The 20,165-nt window shown below is 45.1% G+C and overlaps 1 protein-coding gene across 1 annotated transcript in view; it reads right to left on the reverse strand.

Moving 5' to 3' along the window:
- Positions 1-20,165, reverse strand: part of SYCP2 (synaptonemal complex protein 2) — a 2,578,701-nt gene that overhangs the window by 165,327 nt on the left and 2,393,209 nt on the right. The gene's annotated exons all lie outside the window — the stretch shown is intronic.

Here is a 20,165-nt window from a genome sequence, read left to right on the forward strand (position 1 = left end):
TAAGTGTTAGAGTGTGTGAGATTTAAATTTATTTTGAGTGTGAGTGAGTCAGTGGTCATAAACTGGAACACCTTGATCTGAAGTGGATATTAAGGGAATACATTTGGGGTGGACAGAGGTATATAGTTCAGTCCCAGGAAAATACAGCATGTTCCTGTTGTGCTCTTAAGGGAAATTGTGGAATTTCACTCTTGTGTGCTCTATACTCTGGTGTTTCCCGTGACGCTCCCACACTGGAGTCAATAGTGAGGATTAAGGCTCCTTAATTACTGACCCGGGTTTTAAGTGGAGGATGTGACATTAATTGATGGCAGTCTGGTGTGATGCTAGCCAGACGTCACATTATTGGTGGCAGTCCGGTGAATATTATCCAGATGTCAGAGCTTACATAAAGCATAGTGACCCGTTAAAAACAAGAATGATGAAAGCACTTATCCAAAAGTGAACTCAATCACTGAAAAAAATTAGATTGCGCACATGAAACGATAAAGAGTGGCAAGCATGAGCTTGACTCCCTAAAAGGAAGTTAGCAAATGATGAGTCTGAAGAATCAGAGACCCCTGAGTAAGCACCTCAACTGAAATAGTTTCAGATGTTTGCACAGGATTCAAAACACACCTCAGCAGTTAACCGAAAGGAAGTTTTAACAATATGCAATCTACTAATTTCTTGGCACATTTGTCAGCCTCAGTACATGGACTTACAGTGCCAGTTTATTCTCAAAATTCATTAGTAATGTTTTTATTAAAAACAAGACTTACATGATATTCTTAATAACACTGTTGTAGCACAGGTGAATGAAGCCTTTTCCCAGATTACTTAGGTTAATGTATCTGTCTGGGTGCTGGTGAAGTACACATTGGAGGATGGACAAAAATGAAGAACCATAAGCCTGCTCACGGCTATCAGGATCAGGGATGTGGCAGTGTGCTAAGGACTCACCTAGTTATTACAATTCTGAAGACAGGAAATTGCTGAAAGCAACATTAACTAGCACAGTATTAGGAAAGGGAGTATGAGAGATGTGCCACGACAGAGCCAAGCCATGCCTCTTCATGATACAACAACTGTACATACCCATTTGGTAAGGTACTCTTCCTTCTATGGGGGTAAGACTAAAAATCCAGCTACAAACTAATACAGCAGCCATCTTTGTTAGAAGGATGAATGATACTGTGGTTTCCTTCTGTTTTTTTACCTCCCAGCTATGCATCATCAGTTAAGTGGATGTACTAGCTGATTATGAGTGGTGGTAGAGTGACTGAGAGAGTGACAGACATTGAGATACGGTAATGGGGACCAGTATCAGATGTCTCACAGCCAAAGGAATCCTTGGAATTCTGTCCCCTGGCTTTGAGGTAAAACTGAATGTGGTACATAAATGCTAGGATTCTATAAAGACAAGCACAAGCACTTCTATAAACTGTGACTGAGAATGAGTGCAGCACTAGACAATATGGTTGTTCTTAATTTCTCTATGCATGCCTTTTGCATACAGCATAGTATCTTACCCAAATATGCTTTAGAAAGGGTTACTGTAACAATAAATTATAACATATGGACAAAATCACAAACACTGCTTTGTCACTCCTGAGAGGTGGACTATTACAGAATGCCAAAACTTGTATTACTTCTGGACTGGGCTTACAATCTGTAGTGTTTGGGAAGGTGTGAAGAGTGATTCATGTGATAGCTATTAAGATATGTTGTGCAGATACATACTCATTCATTCTCCAATACCCTGTGTAACCTGTTCAGGGTTTTGAGGAAGCACAGCTTATCCCAACAAGCAAAGTACTATATTCCATTTTAAGGATAGGATAACAGTCAATCAAACAATCAAACACACACACACACACACACACACACACACACACACACACACACACACACACACACACACACACGCACACATATGTGCGTACATGCTCACATGCACACATTCATACAATATGATCATTTTAAAAGATCATTTCTATTTTGTCACTTTATGACACCCAAACCCTCCAGAATGAACTCTCCTTTATGAACTCTTGTTGTACAGAACATGGGCTCAAAGTAATGCTAAAACGTACAGTATCACCACATTTGGTAGACAACCCCTTCCACATTACATCATACAGACAACAAACCACTATAAAATGAAAATGTAGTCAGACACCTAGAGTTGATATCTCCATCACTTTTGACCAGCACGTGACAAGACAAGAGCTGTAAGGAAATCCTTTTATTTAGCCACTATTTGGCACAGGAATATCATCAAGGTCTAAAGAGGTAATCACTCCCTTCTACTCAGCATTGATCAAGCCAATTATTGAGGAACCTTGTTGTAAATGCCCTCGGCCAATTCCATTAAAAAGAAGCATCAATTTTGCCTGGGCCAAAAGGAGGTTGCCACAATGATCTTTGGTATTTTTTCTGAATCTTTAGAAGTACCTCGGAAATCATTGGAAAGAGTGGAAATGCATATCAGAACATTCTTGACCACTAAGATGATACAGAGTTTGTCTTCCAAGCAAGGATGTCTTGAACAGAATTTTTTAGCTGCCTGTTTTGAATGGAGGCAAAGAGATGTACTTCAGGTGTTCCCCACATATGGATCAAGTCCTAGACCTTTACATGGAACTTCCACTTGTGAGAGTCTATTCAGGATCTGCTTAGTCTGTCTGCCACTATGTTTTAATCTGATGGAATGTAAGAGGTCTGAAGTTACAGAGAATGCTGTACAGCCAGCTCCCAGGCCATCACTGCTAATCAGCAAAGAGGGTATAACCTTGTACTCCCTTGCTTGTTCAGGTATCACATCATGGTAGTATTGTCTGTAACCACTAGAAGACAACCTGGAGTCCATAAATCGCAATGGACTTTTAAGGCATGAATCACTGCTAAAAAGAAGTTATATACTTACCATAACGTTCCATGTTTGTAGTCCATCTCACCTATATTCTTGCTGGATGGGTTTGGAGCCGATTCTCGGCTCCGACTCGGCTGATACCAAAGCTTGAGAGCATTTACTGGCTCGAAGCTAACCCTTATCCCATGGTGCAACAGGGCAATTCCCCAGATCTTGTTTGCAAGAAAGTAACTATATACATAATAGTAACTATACTATCAATAACTATGCACATACAAACAGAATACTTTGTATTACTATCCATTCCATGTGGACGGACAACTACAGCAAGGTCAGAGAGAATAATGGATAGTCCATCAGTTCTTCCAGGATACAGGAAGGGGGAAGGAGGGTGGGACGCAAGAATGTAGGCGAGATAGACTACAAACATGGAACGTTATGTTAAGTACATAAATTCTTTATGTTATGTAGTCCTATCTCTCCATAATTTTTATTGGATGGGACAGCGTCCCTAGCACCTTTATCCCGAGTGGCTCAATCAAAGAGACTCTTCAGCACAGTGGACCCAAAGGATGACCTGTCCCGGGAGGCCTAATCCAATTTGTAATGAGTGACAAAGGTATGAGGTATTGCCCAAGTAGCTGGTGCACAAATGGTATCAATTGGGAGTTTTGATCTAAAGGCATATGAAGTTGATACTGCCCTAGTTGAACGGCCTTTTACTTTAGCAGGTAGTTGTTTCCCAGCAATTTTGTAAGCAAATGAGATGCAGTCTGAAAGTCATTTAGATAAAGTGACCTTAGAGTCAGGCAAGCCTTTGTTTTTGTCTGAGAAGGAAACAAACAATTGATCCGATTTCCAAAAACTTTAGTCCTGTGCAGGTAAAATCTGAGAATTCTGTGGACATCTAATTGGTGTAGTCTGTATTCTGATTTGTTACAATAATTTGGGAAGACTAATGGTAATTCGATAGTTGTGTTTAGATTATGTTCTGAACATACCTTAGGAAGAAAGGAAGGATTAGTTCTGAGGGAGACTCTATCCTTGTAGAAAATAATATAAGGAGGTTGAATGGTGAGGGCTTGCAATTCTGAAACTCTCCTAGCAGATGTTATAGCAACTAAGAACAATGTCTTCCAAGACAACAATTTCAAGTCAGATGAAGAAGACGGTTCAAAGGGTGGAGAAATCAGTGAGGTCAGAACTAAGTTCAAGTCCCAGGGCTGCGGTGTTTGCCTGATTGGAGGTCTGAGAAGGAGGACTCCTTTCAGAAAGGTTTTGCATAAAGAGTGAGACATAATTGGATTTCCCATGTAGCCAAAATGATAATTAGAGATGGAAGCTAACTGAACTCTAATGGTAGCAGCCGCAGCTCCTTCTTGAAAAATAGATGCAAGGAAGGACAATATAGACTCTATGGGAGCTGAGTAGGGATCTACGCCTTGGTTAGCTGTCCAAATGGAAAACCTTTTCCATTTTCAGGAATATCATTTCCTGGTGGAAGGTTTGTGTGAGGAAATCAGAATGTGTTTAACTGGAAGAGAAAGGGGAAAAAACACGCTATTCTTGGAACTGGAGCAGCCACGCTGTCAATTTTAGGGTTTGGATGGTAGGAAGGAACTGACCTGATTGATGAATCAGGAGGTCTGGAGATGGTTCCAGGATCCATGGTTCCTCCAAGAGACAGGGCCACAGGAAGGGGAACCAGACTTGGCGAGGCCAGTAAGGAGCAATGAGGATCAGGGCACTCCAACAATTTTGTTTTCTGAATCACTTTTGGTATGAGAGGAAATGGTGGAAAAGCATAAAGGAGTCCCAGAGGCCAATTGTGGATCAGAGCATCCTGGGTGACATCCCCGGATGGGGAATGAGGGCAAAGTAGTTGCTGTATTTGGTGTTCATGTACATAGCAAATAGGTTGCGGCAAGGCTGGCCCCATTTTCGGAAAATCTCTTCTACAACTTCTGTATTCAGGGACCACTTGTGAGGCATCAGAATTGCTCGACTCAGTTTTTCTGCTGTCACATTGGACTTCCCCAGAATGTGCGTTGCTACCAGAAAGCGTTGAGTGTCCATCGCCCATTTCCATACTCTTAGTGCCTCTCGGCAAAGTTGTTAAGACTTGGTTCCCCCTTGCTTTGTTTATGTACCACACTACAGACATGTTGTCTGACTATATCGCAATTGTCCCTGTGGGAAGAGAACTGTGAAGTGCTTGCAACGCATATAACACCGCTCTCATCTCCAGAACATTTATGTGCAAGTGGTTCTCGTGATCCTGCCAGGTACCTTGGACCGGCATTCCCAGATAATGCCCCCTCCACCCTATCTGGGAAGCGTCCATGGTCAAGACTGCATTTTGTTGAGGGGGAGCAAGTGGACAGCCTAGATGAAGCTGATCCATATGTAACCACCATGTTAGATGCTTCTTGCAGGAGTTTTTGATGAGTATTTGGTGAGATAAGGGGAGATCCTGCATTGGCCATTGGACAAATAGTAGCCACTGAAGTATTCTCATGTGTAGATGAGCTAGGGGAACTAAGAGTATGGTGGAAGCCATATCCCCTAGAACCTGAAGAACGATCCTGGCCTGTACTTTGTCTTTTTTCAGCAAGGATCTGACTTGGTTGTGCAAAGATTCTATCCTTTCTGGTGTCAGTTTTGCTGACATGGTGGTTGAGTCTATGTCTGAGCCTAAGAAGACAATGCACTGCGATGGAGATAAGGCAGATTTTTTTTAGATTTATTGTAATGCCTAATCTGGCGCACAAGGAAAGAGTCTTATCTCTGGCTTGGATAAGTTGGTGCTTGGTGGTAGCAGTGAGGAGCCAGTCATTTAGGTACGGAAACACCTAGAATCCTTGATGTCTCAGGTGAGCTGTTACCACTGCCATACATTTGGTGAACACTCTGGGGGCTGTAGTGAGGCCAAAGGGCAGTGTTCAAAATTGAAAATGACTGTCTATCAGCCAAAAGCGTAGATGTCTTCTGGAGCGCCTGTCCATTTTGATATGGTACTATGTGTCCTAAAGATCTATGGAGCACATCCAATTGTCTTTCCCAATAAAGGGAAAAATTGACTGCAGAGTGATCATATGGAACTTCGATTTCTTTACAGACTTGTTGATTTTGCTGAGATCTAGAACTGATCTCCAGTCCCCGGTCTTTTCTGGAACTAAAAAGAAACGTGAGCAAGTTCCAGATCCTATTTGCTCTGTGGAGACTTCTTGGATGACTCTTTTTTGAAGCAATGAGATGACCTCTGATGTTGCACAGTCTAATTGAATGGGTGGCAAATTTAGTAAAGACCGATTTACCAGGGGATCGGAAACAGAGGGAATGAGGTAACCTCTGGAAATTATATTTTGTACCCAACGATCTTGGGAAATTTGTAGCCAGGCACTTGGGTACAGTGAGAGATGACCCCCGACTGCCTCCAGAGACATACAGTCGGGCTACCCCTCAGGGACGATGGAAGGGAAAATCAGAGAAAGCATCTCTATCTCCCCGATGTTGTGAACCCCCTCTGCCACGAGCTCAGCGTCTTCCGTTATATCCCCCCCCCTCTGCCTCTAGGAGAGGGTTGAATCTGTGCCTGAGGGAAACCTTTTTGGGATTTATGGAACCACATTTTCCTGCCTGTTTGACCCTTGGGATAGGATCTAGAAGGAAGGGAGAAACAGACTCCAACAGCAGATAAGGTTTTCCCTTCCTGCTCCACCTGGTCAAAGTCTCTTTTACCTGAGGTCCAAAAAGACCATCAAAGGGGACATTGGTAAAGGAAGACTTGAAGGATTCCATAAAATTGCATAGCCGCATCCAGGAATATCTCGTAAGAGAGATGCCCACTGCGGCCGCCCTGCTCGCTCCATCAGTGGCATACAAAATCAGTCTCATGGAGGAGTTAGCAAAAGATGTAAGGGTGGAGAGCTGCGCAGATACCTTGTCCATGGATCCCGAAGCTACTGAACCCTGAAGGGTATCTCCCAACTCCTTCAGGAGATCCCTCTGAAGTCTAGTAAAATGGGACAGTTAATTCAGCGATCGTAAGGTAAATGCCGCTGAAGAAAAGGTACGCTTTCCATACCTATCCATCGTCCTAGACACTTTATTAGGAGGATGGATATTTGAGGATGTCTATGACAACTCCTTTTTCATGGCCACTGCTACCACCATAGCATCCACAGCATCTCCGTTAGAAAGAAAAGATTTGTCTTTCAAAGCGGTCATAAATTTGTTTGGCCTCCTCAGGACAGGCTCCACTGTGTCTGGGGAGGTCCAAGTTTACTGGGATATGACCCCCAAAAGTTGGTCATATAGTGATGTCACCCAGGAGGTGGAAGGTCAGAAACCAAAGGCCTCAAGGTACACTGATTCATCATCAGTAGGGTTAGAGGTCTTCCAATCACCCCTCTGTCTAAGGATTTCAAGGATGTCTGCAAAAGAGACATCCTCAGAGTGGGATCTTGGGGACCCTTCTGACTCATCCAAATCAGTGTCTGACGTGACAGACTCAGGTGAGTCAATGTGCTTCCTCTTACAACATCTCTTCTGAGGGACCTCTCCAGCAGGATAATCTGGGGAGGTCTAGGAAGAGGGGACACCTCCAATGGAGGCTCCTTGGGACTCTGGTTCCCTACGCTTAGAGGTTGGTGGAGGAGAAAAGGTTGCTGCCGGCTGCTGGAGGGACATCGGGTCCAAAGGCATGGCTTTGGCACTAGACAAAGTTTTCTCTATCGCTTCGAAAGCCTTACCACCCCACTCCGAAGAAGACCTCTGCTCAGAGGAAACAGAAGGTCAGCTCCAAGCAGGAGGGCCAGGTTCCAAAGCAGATGTGGGAGCAGAGCTCACATGAGCCAAAGCACCGAGAGGGAGGATCGGTTCCAAAGAAAAGCCGGGGTGACTATCCCTCTCAAAGTCAACCCAAGAGCGTCGGCTCCCAGACCCCTCAGTTCCAGACTGAGCTGATGAGGATATAATTATCAGCACCGAGGAAGCAGGAAGAATTCTCTGAACTGAAGGTTCCAGCACTAAAGGACCCGAAGTGGACTCTGAGGGCGAAGCAGTCAGACGAGGAATAGCAGCCTGAAGATATGATGGCTCCAGAGCCTTTGGGACCAGAGGAGTCAAAATTTTAGCCAGCGCCAGGTCACAGAGCAGCCTCTTCACCACCTGCTCAACGTCCTCATTGAAAAGTGCCCTGGAGGAACGGGTGGAGATAGAAGATCTCCTTGTTTCCAATATAGAGCTTAAGGTTGGTGAGACCGGTTCTAAAACAGGAGAGTATCTCGACATAGCAGATTGTCTCAGCACCAAAGAAACAGATGGCAGCAGGACTGAAGAAGTCGAATCAGAGCCAGAACTCTTCAGCTCCATCGCTTTGTATTTCTTAGATGGTTCCGAAGCTGGAACTGATGGAGATTTCCTTTTATGAGTCTTGGTGATTGTCTGACCTTGTTCCAGCTGTTCTTGCAAGGAACTAGCCATATGTCCTCTGTCTATTAGTTTTATTTTTCATTCATTAAGAACCCTAGTACTGAAGGAGTGACAAAAAGTACAGGGTTCTTATAAATGAGCCTCTCCAAGACAGTACATACAGCTGGTGTGATTGTCAGTCAAAGACATTTTCTGGGCGTATTTATCACATTTTTTAAAGCCAGAAGGGTGGTGCTCTTTATGTTCTCTGTCCTTATCTTTAGACATATTTACCAATAAGGAAAAACAGCAGCAACAACTACAACAACAGCAACAAACCAATAACAATTATCTAAGAAGAAGAGGTAAAACTTTTTTTTAAGAAGAAGAAAGAAGAAAGAAATAGCACTCAGAGAGGAAAGGCCCTCTAATTTAAATGGGAAACTATGGCCCTCTAACTAAAATGGGCCATACAATCCTAGGAAGGGGGGGCAGGGGAACAAACACTCACTACAATCACTCAGATAATAGGAAAATGCTAGCTAATAGAAAAAGTGTAGAAAATACAGTGAAAGGTATGAAAAATTATCGAAAAATTTTACTTAGCCAATGAGCCAGTAAGAAGACAACCTCGAAGCTTTTGCGGCAAACGAGATCTGGGGAATTGCCGTGATGCACCATGGGATAGGGGTTAGCCTCGAGCCAGTAAAAGCTCTTGAGCTTTGGTATCGGCCGAGTCAAGCTGAGAATCGGTTCCCAACCCATCCAGCAAGAATTATGGCGAGATAGGACTACATAACTATCTCTTTTATGTTTATGTTTATGTTTATGTGCTTTGACATTTCCTGAGAACTCCACAAGCCTTGCACTTGAACTCCCATGGACGCTGTTCCCCACTCAAAAACTGAAGTGCAGATCTGGACAGATCAGACTAGGGTCTGAAGACAGAAAGGGAGTCCTGGATTCGGAGTCAGTTCAATCCTCCACCATTGAAGTTTCTGTTTCATATATCCCAGTACCGGTACCTGAAAATACAAGGAATGAGGGTGCTGAGTCTAATAATTCTTCAAGTACCATTGAATTTTTCTCATGTGTAGTCTAACTAGTGCTATGATGAGGTTCACTGATGCCATGAGGCCAAGTACCCTGAGGTGATCTGTTGCTAAAGACCACATCTAAAATGGAGAAATCCAAGAAAATGCCCTGATAAGTCAGCACTTTTTCTTCTGTCAGGAAGGCCACCCTTTTTACTGTACTATCAAAACACCTCAGGAAAACAATTCATTGAGAGGGTGTGAGGAAGGACTTTTGAAGGTTCACTTTGAAGCCCAAGTGGGAAAGGAGGGATGCAACCTTGTCTTAGGACTCCAAGCACATGGCTACAGAGTCTGCACAAATCAGTAAGCTGTCTAAATAAGGAATAATGCAGATGCCTAGGGTTCTGCAATAGGCAACCGGTGGGGCCAGACACTTTATAAACACTTAATGTGCAGTATGTAACACAAAGGTTAATACAGAAAACTGATAGTGTCATTCAGATACAGCAAATCTCAAAAATGTCCTGAAATTCTGAGCAATAGGAATATGATGATACGCATCTTTCAGATCTACAGTCATCATTTCAGAGTGGAATGGAGGCAATGCATAGACCGACTATAAGATGAGCATTTTGAATTCTGAAACTGTTGTAAAGGTGTTCAGAAAAGACAAATCTAGAACAGGTCTCCAGGAGTGCTCCTTTTTTTGATACCAAAAGATGAAGCACTGGGAGAAACAGCTCTGTTTGCTCTGGTGGGTGTGGGGAAATTTCCATAAAGGGGGAGGCAGACTTTCTATCCACTACCAATTGTATCCTCTCTGAATTATTGTCAGGACCCATTTATCTGAGACTGCTTGTGGTCAGGATGCACGGTCGAGAGAGAACCTGGAGGAAGGAGAAAGAGAAGGAAGCGAGGGTGGGTGAGGATTAGAGATGCCCTGCGAATCAGCATAATCATTCCATTTTTGCAGAGAGTTGATTCTTTTTCAGAAAGGAACCCCTTTTGTTTGTTTTCAAAGACTTATCCTCCTGTCATTTCCTTCTGGATCCCTAACTTTTATTCATCTGGGATTTTTGTTTGTTTGTTTAGGAAGATGCCTTGTTTGGGGAGAACTTGGGTACATGAAACATCCTACATAATTCATGCATTAATTTGCCTCTATTATCCCACTGTTTGAGAATATGAGTAACAGACAGACTTAACATCTATTCATAACTTAAAGGTGCATCAAAAATTTTGTCTTTTAAATCATTGGACAAGTTCAGATTACATAACCAAGCATACTGTCTTAATACAGAAGAAGAAGCATATCTCAAGACTGTATCTGAATATTCAAGCACACCTCTCAAACCATGTTTCAAAACGTGTCAGATAAGAAGCAATTTCATTCATATAAGAATTTTGATCTGCAGATAAGGATGCAGCAAAATCATCCAAACTGTATGCACACTGTAAAATAAATTTTCTCATAAAGCCTTTGTAATTTAATATTCTAAAGGCTAGATCACTTGAAAGACACAAAAAAAGAAATCACTGGAAGCCAAGGCAGAGTGAATAAATAACTGTTTGGACTTAAGCTCAGGTTCACCTTCCAAAGAATCAGAGTGACTGGACTCACTGTCAACTAGGAAATCATCATTGTCCTTATCAGATTCCTCATCATTCTCTGAAACAACAGAAAGGTCTCTAGCCAAATTAGCACTAAAGCCATGTATGGGAACACAACCAACAGAATTAGCTGTCTGCAGAACCCTCTTAGCCAAGGAAACCATATTAGCCTTATAAACAGCTATAATCTAATTATTAACTGTACGATGATGCTTCTGTTTTCTTCTTGTGAACTTTGCTATTAGGTAAAATATCTGGGTACAGAGTATTCTGTCTGACAAGGGGTCTTTTACCCCAGGATACTCTTGCACCTAAAGGGTTTGGTTCACCCATACCTGTGCCATGCACTGGAACAGTCTGTGAGAGTGTGTCTAAACCATTTTCCATATTAGCCAGCAAAGCTACTTTAGAGGGAGACAGAGTAAAAGGTAAGTGGTCTGTGATCTTAGCAATGGCTCTGACAGCATCACTAGCCATAGTCTGAGCCACATTTATTTTTTTCATTTTAGCTACAACCAGATCTGATGGGATGGGGTATGAGAGTTAGGATCCATCAAGTCAGGGGAGAGAACACTAGTCAAAATAATACACTATACTGGATAATGTATCACAATAAGCACTTAAAGTTTCTAATAATATATACGTCTTCATACAAACTCTGCCAAAATAAGAAGTTATGTACCTACCATAACGTTCCATGTTAGTTGTCTTCTCTCGCCTTCTTTCTTGCTTGATGGGTTCGGAGCCGATCCCTCGGCTCCGACTCGGCACTTGCTAAGCTCGAGAGTCACTTTTACCAGCTCGAGGCAGCCCCATATCCCATGATGCAAGGCGGTAAGTACCCAGATCTCGTTTGCTGACAAAGGGCAATAGCACCAAGCATAAAATACTTCCCAAAGGAAGAAAGAAAACTTACAGATGGAAGAAGGACCAGGTCTGAATGGTCTTCAGCATAACAGTTTCTTATACAAGGTCTGTCCAGGCCAGGGGGAAGGAGGGAGGGTCGCAAGAAAGAAGGCGAGAAGACAACTAACATGGAACGTTATGGTAGGTACATAACTTCTTAATGTTAAGTTGTCAATCTCGCCTTCATTCTTGCTTGATGGGACCGCGTCCTAGCACCTCTATCCTGGGTGGCTCAATGGAACAAACTCTTGAGGACTGTAGAGCCAAAACTGGCTCTGTCCCTGGAGGCCAAGTCCAATTTGTAATGGGAAACAAAAGTGTGAGGAGTGGCCCAAGTGGCCGCTGCACAAATAGTGTCTAAAGGAAGTCTAGCTTGAAAGGCTGTAGAAGTAGCTAAGCTCCTAGTTGAATGTGCTTTGGGTTTTGAGCACAGCTGTTTTCCCCTGAGCGTATAAATTTCAGAGATGACCGAAGAAAGCCATCTGGACAAGGTCACTTTAGAAACAGGAAGGCCTTTTTATTATCCGCATAGGAAACAAAAAGTTGATCAGATTTTCTAAATTTTTTTGTTCTGTCCAAATAATATCTAAGTTGACGGTGGACATCAAGATAATGTAGCTTTTGTTCAGCTCTATCTGAATAGTTAGGAAAAATACAGGAGATCAATGGATTGATTCAGATTGTTCTGAGAAGCGACCTTAGGTAAAAGGTTGGATTAGTTCTCAAAGATACTCTGTCTTTGTGAAAAACCAAATAGGGGGGTCGAACCGAAAGAGCATGAAGTTCAGACACCCTCCTGGCAGATGTAATAGCCACTAGGAATAAAGTTTTCCAAGAAAGATATTTCAGGGAACAAGAAACAGCTGGCTCGAAGGGGAAGAATCAAGGATGTCAGCACTAAATTTAGATCCCACTGAGGAGGAGGATTCCTGATTGGAGGTTTTAGTAGGAAAATTCCTTTCAAGAAGGCCCTGCAGAGCCTATGGGACATAATATTATGATCTGCTATCCCGACATGAAAATTGGAAATAGCAGCCAATTGAACTCTGACTGTGGAAGAAGAGGAGCCTGCATGAAAAATCTCTGCTAAGAAGTCCAGGACTGCCTGAACAGGGGCAGTAAAAGGATCAATATTTTGGGCCTTAACCCAATAAGAGAAACGTTTCCATTTGCTTGTATAAATCCTCCTGGTAGAGGATTTTAGCGAAGCTACTATGATGTCTCTAACTGGGTTAGAGATCAAAGGAAGCCTGGCTAAGGAAGGAAGTGGAGCAACCATGCTGTGAGGTTGAGAGAAGGGATTGACCGGTGCAGCTGACCCGATTGGTGAATCAGAAGATCTGGCACTGGGTCCAGATGCCACGGCTGCACCAAAAGGTGATGATGGAGGAACGGGAACCAAACTTGTCGAGGCCAGTAAGGGGCAATGAGAATCAATTTGGCTCTCAAAACGGTAGCTTTCTGGATCACCAGAGGGATCAGAGGAAATGGAGGAAAGGCATAAAGAAGTCCCTGGGGCCAATCCTGGGTCAGAGCGTCTCTGGGGGATGGCCTGATAGAGGGAAGAGGCTGAAGAAGTCTGGACATTTGCTGTTTTGGGGAGTAGCAAAAAGATCGCAACATGGACGACCCCATTCCAGAAAAATCTCTTCCGCTATAGATTGCTTGAGAGACCACTCGTGAGGCATGAGAATAGCTCTGCTCAATCTGTCCGCTACAATGTTGGTTTTCCCAGGGATATGCGTTGCTACCAGAAACCGATGAGAGGAGATCGCCCATTGCCATAGTCTGAGCGCTTCTCGACACAAGGGGTAGGACTTGGTTCCGCCCTGTTTGTTGATATACCAAACTACAGACATGTTGTCTGTGTGGACTGCAATTGTCCCTACGGAAGAAAGTCGTTGAGGGCTTGCAATGTTAAAAGCACTGCTCTCATCTCCAGGACATTTATGTGCAGATGGTACTCGAACGGCTGCCACGTCCATGAACCATCCTGCCCTGATAATGACCCCCACCCGATCAGGGAGGCATCCGTGGTGACAGTGGCTATCGGGGATGGGGTACAAAGTACCTGCCTTGGTGAACCTGAGGCGATGTGATCCACCAAGCAAGATGCTCTTTGCATGTCTGTGTCACCAGAATCTGGTGACGCATTGGAAGTTGCTGGTATGACCATTGTGTGAACAGCATCCACTGAAGAAGGCGCATGTAGAATCGAGCCAGGGGAAGAAGAGTAATGGCCGCAGCCATGAGACCTAATACCTTTAGAACCATTCTGGCCTGTACTTTCTTGCTGGCCAGAACGATCCTGACATGACTCTGAATGTCTGAAACTCTTTGTTCTGTAAGGGTAGCTGACATCCGAACAGTGTTTAAGTTTGCGCCTATGAAGGTAATAGACTGGCAGGGCGATAAGGATGACTTTTCGAAGTTGATTGAGATGCCCAAATGAGAACAAAGGTCTATTGTGTAATCCCTGGCTTGTATAAGCTGATGCCTGGTGGTGGCTGACAGGAGCCAGTCGTCGAGATACGGAAACAACTGGAATCCTTGACGTCTCAGGTGAGCCGTGACCACTGCCATGCATTTGGTGAACACTCTGGGGGCTGTAGTGAGACCAAAGGGCAGGGCTCTGAACTGGAAATGACTGGACCCCAGCCGAAAGCGGAGAAATCTCCTGGAGCGTCTGTGAATTTTGATGTGATAGTACGCATCCTGAAGATCTATTGAGCACATCCAGTTGTCCTTCTCTAAGAAGGGCAGAATTGACTGAAGAGTGACCATTCGGAATCTTGTCTTCCTGACAGACTTGTTGAGTCTGCTGAGATCCAATATTGGTCTCCAGTCTCCCGTCTTTTGGGGACCAAAAAGAACCTTGAGTAGATTCCGGCTCTGAATGGTCTATTGTAACTGGCTGAATGGCTCTTTTTTGCAGTAGTTTTGAGATTTCTGACTCTGCAATCTCCCTTAGACCGGGTGGTACATCTGGAAGGGAACTTGAGGGAAGGGACTTTCCTCGAAAGGAATTATGTAACCCTTGGATATGATCGACTGTACCCATCTGTCTTGAGTGAGGGAATGCCAGGCTTCTGGGTACAGTGATAATCTTCCCCCGACTGCCTCCAAGGAGGGACAGCCGGGCAACACCTCAGGGATGCTGAAAGGGCTTATCAGAGAGAGGCTCCCTGTTTCCCTGGTTCTTCGGACCCCTTCTGCCTCTAGAGCGGCGTCTGTTGTTGTTACCCCTCTGCCTCTAGGGGTAAACTGACCACGTGAATCCGGCGTGACTCCTTGGGATTTACGGAACCACATTTTCCCACCTTTCTGTCCTTTGGGATAAGGTCTAGAAGGGGTGGAAAACGGACTCCAACAGCAGAAAGAGTCTTGCCGTCCTGTTCGCACCTGGTCAAGGTTTCCTTCACCTGAGGGCCAAACAAAGCTGACCCATCAAAGGGAGAATTTGTGAAGGACGCCTTAAAGGGATCCAAAAATCACATAGCCGCATCCAGGCTTGGCGTCTAAGAGCCACACCTGTACCTGCGGCTCTACTGCTCCATCCGCAGCATAAGATATTAGCTGCATGGAGGAGTTTGCAATGGAATTGAGGGTTCCTAGCTGCGAAGCAATTTTTCTTGAGCCCCTGCAGCTGTAGGATCCTGAACTACTTCACCCAGCTCCTTAAGGATATCCCTCTGGAGTCTGGTGAAGTGACATAGGTAATTCAGCGAACGATAGCAAAGGTCGCTGAGGAAAACATCCGCTTACCACCTATCCATGGTCCTAGAGTCCTTATTAGGAGGATGGACGGGCACGGAAGGATCTGCAAGTTCCTTTTGGTGGCCGCAGCCACCACCATGGCATCAGCGGGACACCCTTAGTAAGGAATTGTTTGTCACGGGCAGTGATAAATTTTGAAGGCCTCCTAGGGACTGGCTCTACAGAGTCAGGAGCTGCCCACGCCTTCGTGCAATAACCTGCATAAGGGGTCGAAGGCGGAGACACCCAGGAGGTGGAGGGCCGAGATCCAAACGCCTCTAGGTATACTGACTCATCCTCAGAGGGATTGTTGGTGGGCCAGTTTCCCTCTGTTTCAGGAGTTCTAGGATGTCTGAGAAGGAGACATCCTCAGAGGGGATCTAGGGGATCCCTCTGACTCATCAAAGTCAGTATCCAGTGACAGACTCGGGGAGTCTACATGCTTCCTCTTACAAGTCCTCTTCCTAGGAGGATCTCCCGAAACATCAGGAGAATCCTCGAAGAGGGGAAATTCCCAATGGGGAAACCTGAGGCGGAGGATCTCTGGGTCCTGTAGCAAGAGAAGTGGCAGAGATGTCAACAGGTACTATAGAGGGAGGAGCTACGGAACAGACTGCTGACTGATACCAGTGGCCAGTACACTCTTCATCACCTCGAATGCTCCCCAGGCAGGTCCGAGAGAACCCGCTCCAAGAGCTAGGAACTCCAGGGACCACCGAAGGGAAGTCTCCGAGGCAGATGTCGGAGCCGAGCTCACCAAGGCCGAGGCTCCAAGGGAAGAGCGGGCTCGGACAAGGGTCCGATGCCACTCACCCCCTCGGAGGAGACCATGGAAGCCCGACCACTGAATCCCTCTAAGGAAGGTCTCAAGAGGAGATAAGAGTAGAGGCTGAAGGAACAGAAGGGGTATCCGTCCTCCAGCCGTAGCAGTAACCATTCGAAGACTCCAACCCAAGCTCTGGGGTAGAGTTGAAGGAGGAACTGTAACGGGGTGTGGACCAACAGTCGTCTGTTGAGACGGACTATGTAACATTTGGGCCAGTACCTGTGACTTAAGTAATCTACTGACCACTCTCTCTAGGTCATGATCTGACAATCTGGATGACCTTGAAGATCGGCTCCGATGGCTCCGTTCCGATAGAAGAGGTGAAGCGGGACCCGAAAGTACCGGCCCCAAGGAAGGAGCCCCCGACCTCTCCCGGGAATGAGCCATCGGAGCCGATACCATAGATCCTGTCGGAGCCGACCTCTCGGAGCCGACAGGAAACCTCGATGTATCAGCTCCAGCCGGAGCCGATACAGCCACCAAAGTAACGGTGTCGGAGCCGATCGGAGCCGACACCGATGCCTGTGCCACATGGGTGTCGGAACCGATCGGAGCCGACACCGAAGTGGTCGATACAGATTCGGCACCGATAGCCATCGGTGCCGAAGGCTTTGTTAAGCCAGAATCGGCTCCAGCCGAGCGATCTCGACTCGAAACGAGTCGGAGCCGAGGCCGCAGGCTTAGACACAGAAGCCTGGGCCTTGGAAGATTTAACTGATTTTGACGGAGCCGACTTAGCCGGAGAGCCCTCCGGCTTAAGAAGACCCCTAAGAATCAGTTTATTGCGTCTTTCCTGCAGGACTCTCTGGCTGAAGGAATGACAAATAGCACAGGAGTCCTGCAGGTGAAGAGGCCCCAGGCAATACAGGCAAGAAGTGTGACCGTCTGTCAGAGACATCTTCTGACAGCACGAGTCACACTTCTTAAAACCTGAGACCCTCTCCTTTGACATGGTGCTTAAAACACACACACACACCAGTCAAAAAACTTAAATTAAAGAAAATACCAAAAGGTATTCCTAAAAATAAACACACACACACCCTAACAGGGAGGGATGGGATGGGTAAAGTTTGACTAAAAAATATTAAAGGAGACAGGGATTTTCTGTCAGGAAAACTAAAAAATTAACTTATAACTAATAATAAAGAGTTTTTTTAACAAAAAGGGGCTTGAATATTAGTAAAGTGAATCACTTACCAGGAGCTGGTAAAAGGAGGACCTCATAAGCGAAGCGGCAAACGAGATCTGGGTACTTACCGCCTTGCATCATGGGATATGGGGCTGCCTCGAGCTGGTAAAAGTGACTCTCGAGCTTAGCAAGTGCCGAGTCGGAGCCGAGGGATCGGCTCCGAACCCATCAAGCAAGAATGAAGGCGAGATTGACAACTTAACATTGTCCCATTTCATTTTATTTATTATCACAAAAACAAAAAAAAAAACAGATTGAAATGTGTTCAGAATTCTTTTACAATTGACAGAAAAAAGAAGTTATGTCCTTACCATAACGTTCCATGTGGAGTGTTCATCTCGCCTTTGTTCTTACACATGGGTTCGGAGCCAATCCTCGGCTCCGAGTCGGCCGCTTAGCAAAGCTCTGCATCGAGAAGAAGCTCGAGACCAACCTATCTCCCACAATTCCCTCTGCCCTTACCTCAGATCTAGTTTGCAAAACAATACCAGATCCAGCAACAATACTGTAAACATACATCCGTAGAAGGGGCGTAACTGAAACCAGCAGCACAATAGAGAGAAACCAGTAGCGGGAGAACCAGACCAGACCTCTAAACCGTACGTTCTTCCTGACCTGAGGGTGGGAGGGTGGGAATGTAAGAACAAAGGTGAGATGTACACTCCACATGGAACGTTATGGTAAGGACATAACTTCTTTATGTGAGAGTGTTCAATCTCGCCATTTGTTCTTACACATGGGTAGAGTCCCTAGCTCCGTGACCCTGAGAGACTCACGGAAGAACGTTCCTGAGCACAGTGGAACCAAAGGTTGCCCTGTCCCTGGAGATCCTATCCACTTTGTAATGAGTGATGAATGTATGTGGTCTAGACCAAGTGGCGGCCGCACAAATAGTATCCAAAGGTAGGCGGGCCGCATGAGCCAAAGATGTGGAAACTGATCTAGTAGAATGTCCTTTTGGTTTGGTGGGCAAACTTTGATCAGTAGCAGCATAAGCAAAGGTAATACAATCAGACAGCCATTTGGATAGAGTACGTTTCGTCACTGCCATACCCTTTTTGTTGTCCGCAAAGGCTATAAAGAGCTGGTCTGCTTTTCTATGATTTTTCGTTCTATCTAGATAAAATCTGAGTTGTCTATGAACATCCAACTTGTGCAACATATATTCCATCTTATTGGAGTGATTTTTGAAAAACGTGGGGAGTTCAATGGATTGATTAATGTTGTTGACTGAACAAACCTTGGGGAGGAAAGAGGGGTTAGTGCGTAAAGATACCCTATCCGGGTGAAAAATTAAATATGGGTGTTTAATGGAAAGAGCTTGAAGTTCCGGCACTCATCTAGCTGAAGTGATAGCTACTAGAAAGAGAGTTTTCCAGGACAAGAACTTTAATGAACAGGAAGAGGCTGGTTCAAAGGGTGGTAGCATTAGCTGGGATAAAAGAAGGTTTAGATTCCACGGAGCTGTAGGAAACCTGACTGGTGGTCTAAGATGAAAGGATCCTTTTAAAAAGGCTTTACAAAGCCTATGAGCCATAATAGGGGCTCCATTCTCCCCCACATGAAAGTTAGAAATAGCAGCCAACTGAACCCTCAAGGTGGCAGTAGAAGCTCCTTGGTGAAATAGCATGGATAGGAACTCTAAAACCTTGTTTAGTGGGGCTATTAAGGATCTAAATGTTGTGCAGTCGCCCAGAATACAAATCGTTTCCACTTACTAGTGTAAATTTTTGTCGTGGAAGCCTTATGAGAGGCTACTAGAATGTTCTGAACCACCGGAGAAAGAAGATCAGACCTGGCTAAGAAGGGAAGCGGAGCAGCCAAGCTGCTAATCTGAGGGACAGGAGCGACGGGTGGGGAGCTCCTGACGAATGAGTCAGTAGGTCTGGCACCGGGTCCAGGATCCAGGGCTCCCGTATTTGGTGTGCTTGAAGAAAGGGAAACCAAATTTGATGAGGCCAGAATGGGGCAATGAGAATTACAGTCCTTTCCAGATCCTTGGCTTTCTGGAGAAATCTCAGTATCAGAGGTATAGGGTGAAAAGCGTACAGGAGACCCGGGGGCCAATCGTGAATCAGAGCATCCCTGGGGTCATCCCCTGGAGGGGGTAACAGGGCAAAGTAGCTTCTGCATTTGGCGTTCATTGGAGATGCAAACAGATCGCAGCAAGGCTGGCCCCACTTGCGGAAAATCATGTCCGCTATTGTCTGGTTGAGGGACCACTCGTGAGGCAACAGGATGGCTCTGCTCAACCTGTCCGCTATGACGTTGGATAACCCCGGGATGTGCATTGCTATCAGAAAGTGACCAGTGGACTCTGCCCACTGCCAAATTCTCATGGTCTCTCTGCATAACTGGTAAGATTTGGTTCCCCCTTGTTTGTTTATGTACCAAACTACGGACATGTTGTCCATTTGAACTGTAATAGTCCCTAGAGGTAGAAGGGAGGAAAAGTGTTGCAACGCTAGAAACACTGCCCTCATCTCCAGGACATTGATGTGCAGGTTGTACTCTAGATTGGTCCATTCGCCTTGGACTGTCTGTACCTGAAAGATGCCCCCCCACCCTATC

This window comes from Protopterus annectens, chromosome 12.part0 (genome assembly GCF_019279795.1).
Source record: "Protopterus annectens isolate FY-2018-M chromosome 12.part0, PAN1.0, whole genome shotgun sequence".
Classification (NCBI taxonomy): domain Eukaryota; kingdom Metazoa; phylum Chordata; order Ceratodontiformes; family Protopteridae; genus Protopterus; species Protopterus annectens.